The 13,993-nt window shown below is 35.2% G+C and overlaps 1 pseudogene; it reads right to left on the minus strand.

Moving 5' to 3' along the window:
* Window positions 1-1,805: 1,805 nt before the first annotated feature.
* LOC113711285 (DNA gyrase subunit A, chloroplastic/mitochondrial-like) overlaps window positions 1,806-13,993 on the minus strand; it is a 77,426-nt pseudogene continuing 65,238 nt past the window's right edge.

A 13,993-nucleotide genomic window follows, 5' to 3' on the forward strand; every position in this document is an offset into this window, starting at 1 on the left:
AATCCTTGTAGTGTATTATAGCCACATTAAATGCTTAGAGACAAAAGAACCTGTGTAATATTATTATGGCCCTCAAACAAAATGACTTCTTTTTAGAAAGAAAAAGGAAATAAAAATGGAAGGAAAGAAAAAATAAAAGAAAAATGAATCTGATTATATGTTTCGATTTGAAAGCTTGAAGTAAATAGGTATAATCTTGATAGGTCGCGTTTTTGTCATTTATTTTATAATTAATTCCGTCCTATTATCTTACCAAATGTGCATTAATTGGCAAATTCTATTTACTTTTGGTATTTGTACTGATCACAGGAATTTAGAGCAAAATGTGGTAAAAAGGTAAAAATTTACCAAATGCGATTTGAACTGACAAAGATAATTCAGCACAAATTGGAAATGTGTCAACTAGGAAACCTCCTAGTTTGTTGGCCACGTTAAAGAGGAGATATAGAGGTCAATTGTGAGGAGGACTCCAGGGAGCCTTCGGAGAGCCAGCCGCCACAACCAAAAAAGTAGGGAGAAAGCTAGTTTCTCGGTTCTTGGCTAATTCCTACTTCTTTTCTTTCCATAGTATGAGGGATGTATAATCCCAATTAGGAGACAATTTTTAGCAGACTGGACTTGGTCATCTTTGGCCGTCTTATGCTTTTTCTATTGTTTTGTGCGAAAAGACAATTGGCAGGAACAATTAGTCATTGTTTGTAGTTTTGCATTATTCTTATTCCATCGAATTGAATCATCTCAATTGAGGAATGTACGCCGCAATTGTTTTTACGAATTCGCATGAGATTGTTCCAACAGAGATGAACTAAATCTCTTTTTCTAATCAAGAAGCAACGGAGGTTTTGATTCATCTAAAAATTGTGAGATCGATTTAATTTTATTTATTCCTCTAATTTACTGGTATTTGCATATTCTCTGTTAATAATGTTTATGGTTGTTTCGTTGATTGAATATCCTGGACCCGGACGTTGAATTAATTTAGTAACCTAATGTCAATTGGAGCGTTAAATTCGTAATTATTTAATTGTTCTAAAATAGTGACAACTGGCATGATTGGGGTTGTGTCAGGGGAATACACAGGCTAATCTAAAATAACTCTGATAGTGTGTTATTTGGTTAGAATAGAGTTCCTCTAATATGTAAGGCAATTGGGGAATTAAATCTTACGGACGTACCTGAAATTATTTCTCAATTAGAGTAGTAATTGACGGGCGTACCTCAGTCATCGATATAGTAAGGAAGAGTTGACTGTCATCGCTTATTTGACAGTTATAACCTATTTATTAGTTCATAATTGGAATTACCTTTGCATCGAGGATTAATTAGGTGAACCATTGCCGAAGTTATTTCTTGGCTAGAGCTTAGTTATTGTTAATTTGGTTTTAATAATTTGTTATTTAATCTATTGTTGGCTATTTATTTTTATTCGAACATTTTAATTAATACCATTGCTATAAAAAAAAGTCCCCCATAACTTGAACTTTAGTAGAAATGAATTACTCTCAATCCCAGTGGATTTGACCCTACTTACCCTATATACAAATTAACAAGTTCTCATGAATAAATTCGGGTATATCAGATTTAGCAAACTCTTTGGAGTCAGGATGAATCTAGTAACTCATTGCACATCCAGAGTCCATGCTCCAGTGCTAGAATTGACTCGAAACTGCTTTTGTTGGCAATTAGGATTATCATTTTTATTATTGTACAGGCATCAACAACCTGTCAAATCTCAACTGTTGCTGCTCATCAAGTGGGAGGGTAACTCGTATATCTCATATTAATGGGCTTTTTCATGCCATTTTTCAAACAAGAGAAACAAGAGAACTTACACTCTCACACGCACTTAAGAGAACCATTCCACTTTGTGATGCCATTGCAACGAAGTCCTCATTTGTACAGCGCCGTACCCATTTTAATTTATCCCCAGACCCAGTAAAGTAACATCTCCTGTTTGATCTGAATTAAACTAGAAATAGTTACAATTCAAGCAACAAAACTGAGAAGGGACAAACCAATTGTATTGCTATGATTCCAGTAGATCTGATCGATGAGAAGTAGTTCAGAGACACTTTCTTGACGTAACCATTCACAGTAAGCATTAAAAGAAATTGGTCTCCAGAAAATTCACTCACTGGAATGATTGATGTTATTCTCTCACCATCAGACAATGATAAGATCAGGATTTGGAGCAAAAACAAATTAACAGATATATGAAGGTTATAATCAGAAGCTTCTCTGCAGAAGTACATTCAGATACCTGAACTAGCGTTGCACCAGCTGCAGCTCGAGTGCATTCAGGAATTTTGTAGGCCCGAGCTGAGTAAACTATTCCCTTATCACTGCCAAGAATGGAAAAGCTCACAAGATGAACCAAATACATATACATGATCGAATAAGGGCTAATCACACATTAATCTGCTAAGGCAGAAAAGGATAAATGATAAAATATAGTAAGCATTACTGACACCAAGAAATACGCCATAGCCATTTCAGTAAGTAGAGGACAGAAAACACCTTCACCAAAAAACTAACAGTAAAAGTATGACTTGCAGAAGAATACCTGAAATACAAGACAAGGTCATGGGCATGACAGACGAGAAAATCAGACATGGTATCATTATCTCTGAGTTTTCCTACTAATTTGCCAATAGTTCCCAGCACCACAACAAAAATGACCTTTCCTGACATGCCTATAAGGACACTTGCTGGTTTGTGCCATTATAGTAAACATATCATGACACTTATTAATAAATTCAATAATATGTACTATAATTTTTTTATTTTATCATGATATACAAATAATAATGTACCTTTAGGCTACCTATGATGACACTCTGGAAACTGTGAGATGAACCAAAAAAAAAAAATCGAAAAAACACAGAAAACGACATCGTTTTATTTTGGCTCCAAAACACTTGCTGAAGTACTGTGAAGTTTCATTTTGCCGGCAAAAGGACTTGGTGAAAATTTTCTTCTTCTCATCTCTCTCACCTCTCAGCATACAAGCTATCTCGGCCAGTCCAGAATGTTGGTAGCAATCGAAGCTATCTCCGCAAACAACCATCTTCATCTTTTCTAACCTCAACTTTAAATCCCTCGGCTAAGACATCTGGAAGGGCAGGCAGGAAGTAAAAGCTGAAGAACGGAGCTCTACATTGGGAAAGCGGGAAGATACTTCAGGTGCGCATATCTTGTTCCAAAATTGAAGTGGTAAACACAATGAAGCTGTTGCCCATAACCTATTCGATAAAATGTCAATTCCCCCCTGTTTTTCATTTTTTTTTCTGTGAATCTCTTTTAATGTTAATATATGAAACTTAGTTGTAATTGAAGCTCTGTTTAGGCTATGAATAGAAATCGACTTGGAAGCTCTTTGATGAAGATCAAAATAGCAATGGGGTGACTGGAATGACCTTTTTGCAAGACAAGTGCAAAAGTTTAAGAAATAGGTTGATGAAAATTAATATTTAAGGACTTAATTAATGGACTTCTTGTTGAACTGCACATTGGTCATAGATGACATAGCACCCTTACTAATTTGGCCAAAATGTGGTATACCCAGCTAGCAAAACTAAAGTTTGAAAGATGGATTGAAGGAAATACTCGAAAGATTGAATCAAGAAGAAACTTTTGGAGAAGAATGAAACTTTGGATGCTTTGGAAAGGTAGGGAAAGAGAGGGATTTACAGGGGAAAAGGAGGTGAAGGAGTGCAACTACCCCAACGAACTTTTAATTGTGATGGCGCGTAGGCATTGAATTTTCCAGACAAGAAAATAGCAGGATTTCGTGTAAAACTGTATTGTATTTTTTAGTCTTTTTCTTTTTTTTCTTCCCCTATCCATTTTCTTGTCGAACTTCCACCCCTCCCAGTTCAGGATGACATAGCACCCTTACGGGTTCTGTTTTTTTCTCAATTTAGTCCTGTTTCTAGATCAATTAGCTGAACAGTCATAGCAACTTAAAAGAATCCTGGGACCAAAAAAAGATTATGAGTATAAAATAAAAAGCTAGATAGATTCTCTTCTTTCTTTCACATTTCACTGTCTCTCTGTGGTGAATGCTTTTTCTTCATAAATATCTGCTAGTCTAACCGTGTCATAAACCTGTGCTTTTTCTATCAATCATTTTTTCCAATTACATATGCCGTAAGTTGCATGCCTTTCTAAAGAGAGGACTTATAAAATTAATCACTACACACCAGAGATGTATCTATACTTTGATGGAAATTTAGTAAGATTCTTGAATTTCACCTTTAGTCTTCATGCTCATGTGTTTGTTTAACCTTTGACATTTCAGATTGAAGTTAGGAATTTTGCGAAGACGCGAGTGCAGGAGTTGGTACGAAGGGCTTTGTTCTGGTATTAGGTAAATAAAATTTCTATCCGCTTGCTTGCAAATTCTGTTTTTACAGATTGTTGAGAAATTTTGCATTTTGTTGATTTCCTTTATTTGTTGGGCTGCTTTATTTAGTAGACTGTAAATTCTTGAACTTGAAATTAGGGACTTGTAAGCCATGGCCTGAGTTTAAAAAATCAGGGCGCTTCTTATTCTCAATGATTTTATGGGATTTGTCTAGTTTTCTAAGTACTAATGTGTAGTTGTTGTTTTCATGCTCTTGGAAGCTTGTTGGAGGACATTTATTTATATTCAAAGTATGGATAAAAGTTGGATGGATTTTCCAAGAACAAGTGAAAAGTATGAGGCAGGACTTCAAATGTTTCTAAACTTTGCATTTTCTAGATCAAGTTATGACGGACTGATTTTGTGTCCTTGCAAAGATTGCGGCATGGGTGTTTGTTTGACTAAAATGGAAGCATATGATCATTTGAAAGTGGTAGGCTTTATCAAGGGTTATAATAATTGGATAGCACATGGAGAACTTTCTAACTACTATGAAGCCACATCTAATTCTGAAAATACATCAATTGGGGTTTCAAATGGGACTAATGACATGCAAGACTTGGTCCATGATGTATTTGGGATACCACATGGAACAAATGAATTGAATAGAGAAGGGGACTTTCCTGTTTCAGAGGCTGAAAAATTTTACAAATTGATTGATGATTCTCAACAGGATTTGTACAGTGGTTGCAAAAATTTCTCGAAGTTGTCTTTCATTATTCGTTTGCTTCACCTAAAATGCCTTGGTAAGATGAGTAACAAGATTTTTAATATGCTTGTTGAGCTGTTGAGAGAAGCATTTCCGGAGGCCATGACTAATTTGCCTTCTTCTTACTATGAGGCTGAGAAATTGATGAATACATTGGGGCTGGGTTATGAAAAGATCGATGCATGTCCTAATGATTGTTCTCTTTATTGGGGTAGTGCTGAAAAAAGAACTTCATGCGAAACATGTAACGAGCTTAGGTGGGTTGCTTCAGAAAATGATCCAACTGGTGAAAAAAGAAAAATCCCTCAAAAAGTATTGTGGCATTTCCCTTTAAAAGCTAGATTACAAAGACTATTTATGTCTTCTAAAATTGCATCTCAAATGAGATGGCATGAGGAAAAACGTACAAAAGATGGTTGTATGAGACATCCAGCTGATTCTCCAGCTTGGAAAACTTTTGACTATCTACATCCAGAATTTGCTAAGGATTGTTGAAATGTTAGATTGGGGTTGGCATCTGACGGGTTTAATCCATTCAACAACATGAGTTCTACACACAGTACTTGGCCTGTGGTTTTAATACCATATAACTTACCTCCGTGGATGTGTATGAAGCAACCGTACTTCATGTTGTCCCTGTTAATACCCGGACCATCCTCTCCTGGGAATAATATTGATGTTTATCTACAGCCTCTAGTTAAAGAATTGACCGAATTGTGGGATTTTGGCATTCAAACTTATGATGCATCCCAAAAAGAAAATTTTCAATTGCATGCAGCTCTGTTGTGGACCATTAGTGATTTCCCTGGATATGCAATATTATCTGGGTGGAGCACTAAAGGTGAATATGCTTGTCCTGTTTGTCACAAGTTCACTCATGCACGACGGTTGACTCATAGTTTCAAGCATTGCTATATGGGTCATCGTAGATTCTTAGATAGTAAGCATAAATTTAGAAAGCAAGCCCAATTGTTTGATGGCACCGAAGAATATCGAAAGCGACCACCTTTGCAAACTGGGGATATGATTGTGAGTGAATTGGGAGACTTGCAAATTAAATTTGGAAAACTTATGAAAGGTAATCTGAAGCTGCCTTTTAATTGGAAAAGAGGAGTATTTTCTTTGACTTGCCATATTGGAAAGATAATGTCTTAAGACATAATCTTGACTTCATGCACATTGAGAAGAATGTTTGTAAAAATATTTGGGGGACATTGCTGGATATTGAGGATAAAGCAAAGGACCATTATAATTCCCGCCGTGATTTGAGAGAAATGGGAATAAGAAAAGAGTTGCATCCCATTGAGACAGAACCTGGAAAGGTGTACTTACCTCCATCATCCTTTGCAATGGATAAAAAACAGAAAACTATGTTTTGCAATGTGCTAAAAAAAGTGAAAGTTCCAGATGGTTATGCAGCTAACGTCTCAAGATGCGTTCGAGTAAAACCACCAAGAATTTCGGGGCTTAAAAGTCATGATAATCATATCCTAATGCAGTAATTGATGCCTATAGCTTTGAGAAAGACTTTGCCAAAATCAGTGCGCTATCCTTTGATTTGATTGAGTAGATACTTCAGGCAGCTTTGTTCTAAAGTTATTTGTCCTCAAGATGTGGTTCGTTTGGAAAGTGAAATTGCCGTTATACTCTGCGATCTTGAGAAATGCTTTCCACCAACATTCTTCGATGTCATGGTGCATTTAACTATTCATTTGGCAACTGAAGTAAAATTAGGTGGCCCGGTGTATTATCGCTGGATATATCCTGTAGAGAGGTACAGCTTGTAATTCTAATTATGCATTAAATGTTTATTACTTTTTTCTTTCTTTGATTTGTGGAACTAAACAGAGAGTTTCGAATGATGATACTTTAGGTACCTAGGAACATTAAAATCATATGTTCGAAATAAAAGTAGGCCTGAAGGTTCGATTGCTCAAGGCTACTTGGCAAAAGAATGCATAAACTTTTGCTCGTTGTATCTTGTGGACTATGTTGAGACAAAATTCAATCGTCCAAGCAGAAATGAAGAAGTACATAAGGAAATTGAAGAGGGTTTAGATATATTCTCTGAATCAGGACATCCTTTGGGGAGGGGCAAGCCAACAGTCTTTGATGCTCATATCTTGAGTAAAGCACATCAGTATATTTTATTTAACTGTGAAGCTGTCACACCTTACATAGAGTAAGTTGAACTACAACTTGATGCATTAAAATTTTATTGTAGAATTCAATGTATGATTACAATTTTGACTCGTGTACTTCTAGGCAGCATCGTAGATTGATAGACGAAGGGCATCCTCAAGTTCCACAGCATCTAAAAGAGCGATTGCACTGCGAAAATTTTGCTTGTTGGTTTGCTAAACATGTAAGTAAAATTCTGAATATTAAGTACAATTTGAATTATAGGACTTCAAATATAGTTTCATCATCTTTTTTTTTTTTTACAGATTGACAAGTTAGAACTTCCTCAAAATGTTTCGGTGTTGAGAGACTTGAGGTTCCTTGCTAAAGGTCCAGATGTTGTTGGAATCCAACATGACAAGTACGTTGTTAATGGATTTCGGTTTCACACCAACGAAGTTGAGAAGAAAAGAAAAACGCAGAATAGTGGTGTTACAGTCAATGCAACAACATCCAGTTTTGCAAGTATAAGGGATCAAAATCCAGTTTTGAGTGAACTAGTTTACTTCGGCGTCTTGAAAAATGTTGTTGAATTAATTTACGGAGGTCGTCGGGTGGTGTTATTCGAATGTGATTGGATATCAAATGGTTCGAGAATGAAACAAGATGTTGATGGGTTTACTGTAGTCAATTTTGCAAATGTGAGGCCTCATGTTGAGCCATTTATACTCACTTCACAAGCATCACAGGTTTTTTATGTGGAAGATCCAACTGATAAGGATTGGCAAGTTGTTATCTCTACCACTGCAAGAGGTGGATATAACATGGGCATAACCATGGATGTTGAGACATATTTGCAAAGTGATGTTGGCAATCCTGTTGTTGAGAATGAAAATGAGGAAATTAGTTGGGTTCGTGAGGATGGACTTGGGATTGAAGTTGATTTGTCCCAATATAATCTGATTTAGTATCTTTTATAGTTGCTAAGCTTGCTGGCCCTATTGTTATATGTTTCAATTGCTAAGGCTCTACTACTGGCTGCAATTACTTGCCTACATTTCGTTGGTCTGAAATTACTTGAAGCTTGTGAGTTTTGGTTCGTTTGATTATTATATACAGCAACTAAATTTGAAGAGACAAATATGGTTTCAAATTTACGGAATTGCAGATCATGGTGTTTATTCAAGCACATGCCCGTACACCATACATAGTCTCAATTGAAATGTTAGAACATATCCTGCATACCATTATTTGCATAGAATTGCAAATGTTTTCTAATTTAGACGGTGAATCATTGCATGTTTGTATCTCCCTGAACATTGGAAACTTAAAACTCATCTCCTCCATAATTTGTTAATTGGAAGTTTAACTTTGGGAATTAAATCAGAAACCATAATTTGGAATCGGATTTACTTGAGATTCATTTAGCTAAAATTAGTAGGAACGGAAAATTGATCTCCATCATCACTTCTGGCCAAGATTATGTAGAAATTGAGTGTGAAGTTCCTTGAAATCGAAAATTGCAGGTATACTGTAATTATGCTTCTCAAAAAGGCAATAATTCCTACTATAAAATTTCCAATGTAACCTTATTCCTTTGGGAGTTTTTCACCTCATGCTCTCTAACTACCTTTGTGTTATGGGAAATTGCTATCCATCAAATCCACTTTCAAGTTTGATTATGATTCGTTAAAAGTTTTAACAAAATTATTTTATTATTTTTGATAATTACAATAATCATCTCTTTGTTTTGTTTTTTAAACTTTTGAGTGTAAGATATAATGCAATTTTTGCAAATCAATTCAGACCAAACATCCAATTTTTTTTTCCAATCACCCCTCTCTAATTTTTGATCAATAGAAATAATTTGAAACTTTAATCTGTAAATTTCTTGAATAATTTTTTAATACAATGGAAAAATTATTTTTTTTAAAAAATAACAATTCAAAAAGTGAATTTCTCTAAATTTCCGGTCCAACTGCTGTTTGATTGAATTTAATCGGTTTAGTCGAAATTACACCTTTTTAACCATCAAAGTGACTGGAGACACAATCGAACCGATCAAGCACGATCGAATCGATCAATTTGATCATACTGATCAAACGTTGTTATTGCATATTCTGTATATATACTCCATACCTAATCTTTGATTGAAGGTTGTTCAGTTTAATTGAATTTTTGGATTAACCATTGAACAAGACTGGAGACACGATTGAACCGGTCAAATCGACCGAACCGATCATTCCGAACTTGGATTGTTATTGCATATATGTCCACTCCATAACTGATCTTTGAGCGAGTTTAATCGACCTTTGTTGAATTCATGACCCATTTATAGTATTCAAATATGTATAAACTGTGAATTTAATTAAGAAGTAGGGGTGTAAATTCTAACTGGTTGAGGAGACAAACAAGAAATTGGTACTTATGTTAGAATTGGCTACGTACAGATTTGGTATCGTGTGCGCTTGGATCTATAAATTCTATAATAACTTTCATCTAAAATGCAGAAAACTTACTATATCAGTCATTACTAAATGTTCACTTTTCTTACCCCCATTAATTAAGTCTAAATCCATGACCCATATACAGTATTCAAATATGTATAAACTGTGAATTTAATTAAGAAGTAGGGGTGTAATGCTGAACACCTTTTTTTTTATCCTTTTATTGTTTGGAATTGAAAACATTGAATATATATATATATATATATATGTTCATTCAATTCTAAGTGTAAGCCTAAGGTTTATCAGTGAAAAGTTCAATTTTAAGATCTTCTAAGTGTTTAATAGCTTATAATAAACACAAAGTTGAACGGCAATTGCTTTGGAATCGAAAATATTGAATATTCTAAGTGTTTAACAGTTTGTAATTAACACAAAGTTACACGGCAATTTCTTTGGAATTGAAAACATTGAATATATATATATGTTCAATCAATTCTAAGTGTAAGCCTAAGGTTTATCAATGAAAAGTTCAATTTTAAGATCTTCTACGTGTTTAATAGCTTATAATAAATACAAAGTTGAACAGCAATTACTTTGGAATTCAAAATATTGAATATATATATATATATATATATATGTTCAATCAATTCTAATCCTAACGTTTATCAGTGGAAAGTTCATGTATTCACAAGTTCAATTCATGTTCCATAAACTAATTCGATCCTTCTAATGGCTTGTTAGACTACAAGCCGTACATAATTGCTAGCAGCATAAAATAAATTGAGTACCGAAAACATTTTGATTAAATTCATGTTTTTTGTTAGCTTCTCAAAATTTTTAATTTAAGATATTTTTAGTTGTTATACTATATTGTGTATAGCTTTAACAAAATTTTTAGTTGTTATATAGCTTTAACAAAATTTTTAGTTGTTATATTTTGAGTTGTTATATTATATTGTATATAGCTGTAACAACATTTTTACTTGTTATATTTTTAGTTGTTATGTAGCTTTAACAAAATTTTGCCCAAACACACAAAAATTAGCGCGGCAAATTGAAAAATTCAAGAGGCTTGACTAATTTACTTTGGCATCATTAGTACTGCCTTCATTTCAGACATCTTCTCCCTCTCTCATTGTCCTCTCCCTTTGCCCTCTCTCTCTGTTTCAAGCTCGTACCACCAATTTGGATAAACCCGTCCATGAACTCGAACCCATTTGGGTAACTTTGTTGAGCTCGCACCACCAATTTGGATAAATCCCTAATTCGGCTGTTGCATTGGCTTGGTGGCAAGAAATAAGAAATTGGGGCTTCAAAGCTTGGGTGAAAGTTGGAGTTCAGATCTTTAAGCTTGGGGAAATCGAGAAGTTAGGGATTCAAGCCATAGTTTGAGGTAATTTCAGTATTTTGTGTCTAATTTTGCATTGCATGGTAGACATCTATCTAATTTAGGTTGTTCGATTCCCATTTCTGACAAGCTCCTTCTCCGTTTCTGAGAAGCACATTTCTAGTTGATTAGGTCGAAAGCCTGGTAGAGATGATGTATGTTCTTCTTTCTTGTCAGATTAGGACAATGTGGCTTGTGAGAGCTGTCGAATGCGACATAGTGTTGTTTATTGTCAGTTGCTTTCCGTTACAACTTTAAAGAGTAAATTTCCAAAGTTTTTTTTTCCTCATGAATCCTGGACTTCTAAATTGTTGGTGCTGATTGTTTATGAGGAAATTTGTAGTCACAAATGAAAAGGATAGCTTTGGATTCTAGTATGATTGTTGAAAATTGTAAGTGTCTTTGCTAGTACTTGGTAGATATTGGGTTCTAAAATGCCTATTCTATTAATAGCGTTTTTCACCAGCAAATGATTGTGTACTGGACTGCTTGATTTGAGCAAGTAGGGGGTTTCCCCATGAAAGATGGACTTCTTTTGGTTCTGCTCTGTTTTTACTTTCCATGGGAACTTTTCAGTAACCTCTCAAATGTAACTACATGACCTGAGCAGACCTTGTGACATGAGAATATTTTGTTAATAGAGATGATAGTATTAGGATTTTGAGAATTGATTTGTGGGTTTCGTCAAATTTACCCAACTGTAATCATCAAGTTCTTAAAGATGTTTTCAAGTTCTGATTTATAAGCAAAAAGGTTTTTCAAATATAATTAGAAGCAAACTGCCCGAGTTTGATATACAATAGATGCCTTCAAAGAAAGGGACAAACTGTAGATAGTTTTGAAGTTGAAGATGATTGGCCTATTTGGCCGACAAAGTTGCTGATGTCCTTTCTGTATTTAAACTATACAGGGGAACGATTTGTGTTTTCCTTGTTAACTAGCTGTTAGTGGTTAGTTCTTTTAAAACTTCAAGAGAATTTATAAGCAGATAAGAAAAAAATCTGAAACGAGCATGCCAGCTGATCTGGTGCTGAAGTAGCTGCTTATGCAGTTAGTTTTGCTACTAATGACTAGGAAAGTGAACAGGGTGTATTTGTATAAAATTTGCAAAAACTTTGATAGTAGCTGTACTGGTTGATTCGTATTAGTAAACAAAAAATATATATACACATTTACATTTACATTTGTCCCTTCAATAAAGGCTACACATTTACATTTGTCCCTTTCTTCCCCCAAAATATATATATATGGTGGTGGACCTGGTATCAAATAAATGGTGAATTATGCAGGTATGGCCCGTAGAGGTCGAAAATGTAAGCGCGGTGCAAATGGATTGAGAGATGAACCAATTGAGCAACCTCCCTCATGTCATGAAACAAGGCAGCAGCCTCCACTTGGAACAAGCCATGAAAATGTAATTGAACAAGTTCAAGGAGAAGCTGCTCGGGCACCTCAATCTCCAATTCAGAATTCTACATTGGGAATAATGCAGGAATCAGGTGACCAAGTTAATCAACAAGTTGATGGAGGTTCACAGTCGCATGAGCAGTGCCAGAACTCTCCAATTCAACAATCTCTACTTGGAACAAGGCACGTACCAACTGAAAAAAATCCAAATCAGGATTCTCAAGGTCCACATTCCAATGACACCACCTTCATGTCATGCAACTCGGACGATGCAGGTATTACTAACTGTTTGAACCAATTCCAGAAGTGCATTTTTTATGTTCATAACTTGCACCTTTTTCTTATTTCATACAGGAAAAGAAACTGCAAATGATTCAAGTGAAGTACATCAGAAAACCTGAGGCCCTACATTTATGAAAGAAATTTGGGGTCGGCCTAAGGACCTTCCACTGATTGAGATTAAACTCGATGACAATGGGATCCCAATAAGTGAGAAAACCTCTTTCTCTGAATTCTTGGGCAGTTTGGCTAGGAATGGTATGTATTGTCCAATAGATGTTGAAAGTTGGCTTAAGATGCCAAGGAAACTTAAAATGGACATGTTAGAAGTGATAAAGGTAATGGTAGCATTTGTATTATGTATGCTTTCTACAAAAATTACTGTGAAGTTATGTTGATTTTCTTGTTCCTAACTACGTTTCAGGAAAGGTTTGCTTTGCCTATGGGATTAGAAGCTTGGACCTTAAGATCTATTGGCAAAAAATAGAGAAGCTGGAAGGCAGATTTAAAGGCTACATATTTTGATCCTGCCGTGCCAAATGCTGAAGCTCGGTTTCAAAAGGACATAAGGGTAAGGGAAGAGCAATGGATCAAACTTTGGGCTTATTGGAAAAGTGAAGAAGCAAAGGTACAAATCAGCTACAACATTCTTCATAAAGTTGTGTTTATTCAATGCTGTAATCTTGGTTTTGATTTTGAAATTTAGAAACTAAGTGAGAGGAACAAGAAAGCTAGAGGGGAGAAGAAGATGAACCACACAACTGGAAAAAAGTCATTTGCCCATCTTCGGAACCACTTGGTGATATCTCATCCTTTTTTTAGTTGCTAATTTTTTTTACTCGTACATGTTTCATTATGTTAGCTTGTTTTTTAATTATATGCTAAATGCTAAAACTATAATTAAAAATTTTCAATTTCTTATAGGCCAAACAGTTGGGAAGACCTCCTACTAGAGTAGAAATGTTCAATAAGTTTTATACCCATGCCGATGGAACTCCATCAAGTACCATAGTTGCTGAGAATTTGGTAAGGATCTGAGAACACAAGCCTATAAATTCTACCATTGTTTTCAGACAAGCTTTTACAATAACAAGTGTTTTCCTTTATTATGTAGGAAAAAATGAATGAGCTGAAAAATCAGCTTCCATCGGAGTCGCAAGATCCAGTTGGTCGTAATGACATATTTGCCCAGGTGGTTGGGCAAGACAAACATGGTCATGTTCGCTTGTTTAGTGACG

The sequence above is a fragment of the Coffea arabica genome, chromosome 10e (assembly GCF_036785885.1).
Source record: "Coffea arabica cultivar ET-39 chromosome 10e, Coffea Arabica ET-39 HiFi, whole genome shotgun sequence".
NCBI classification, from domain to species: domain Eukaryota; kingdom Viridiplantae; phylum Streptophyta; class Magnoliopsida; order Gentianales; family Rubiaceae; genus Coffea; species Coffea arabica.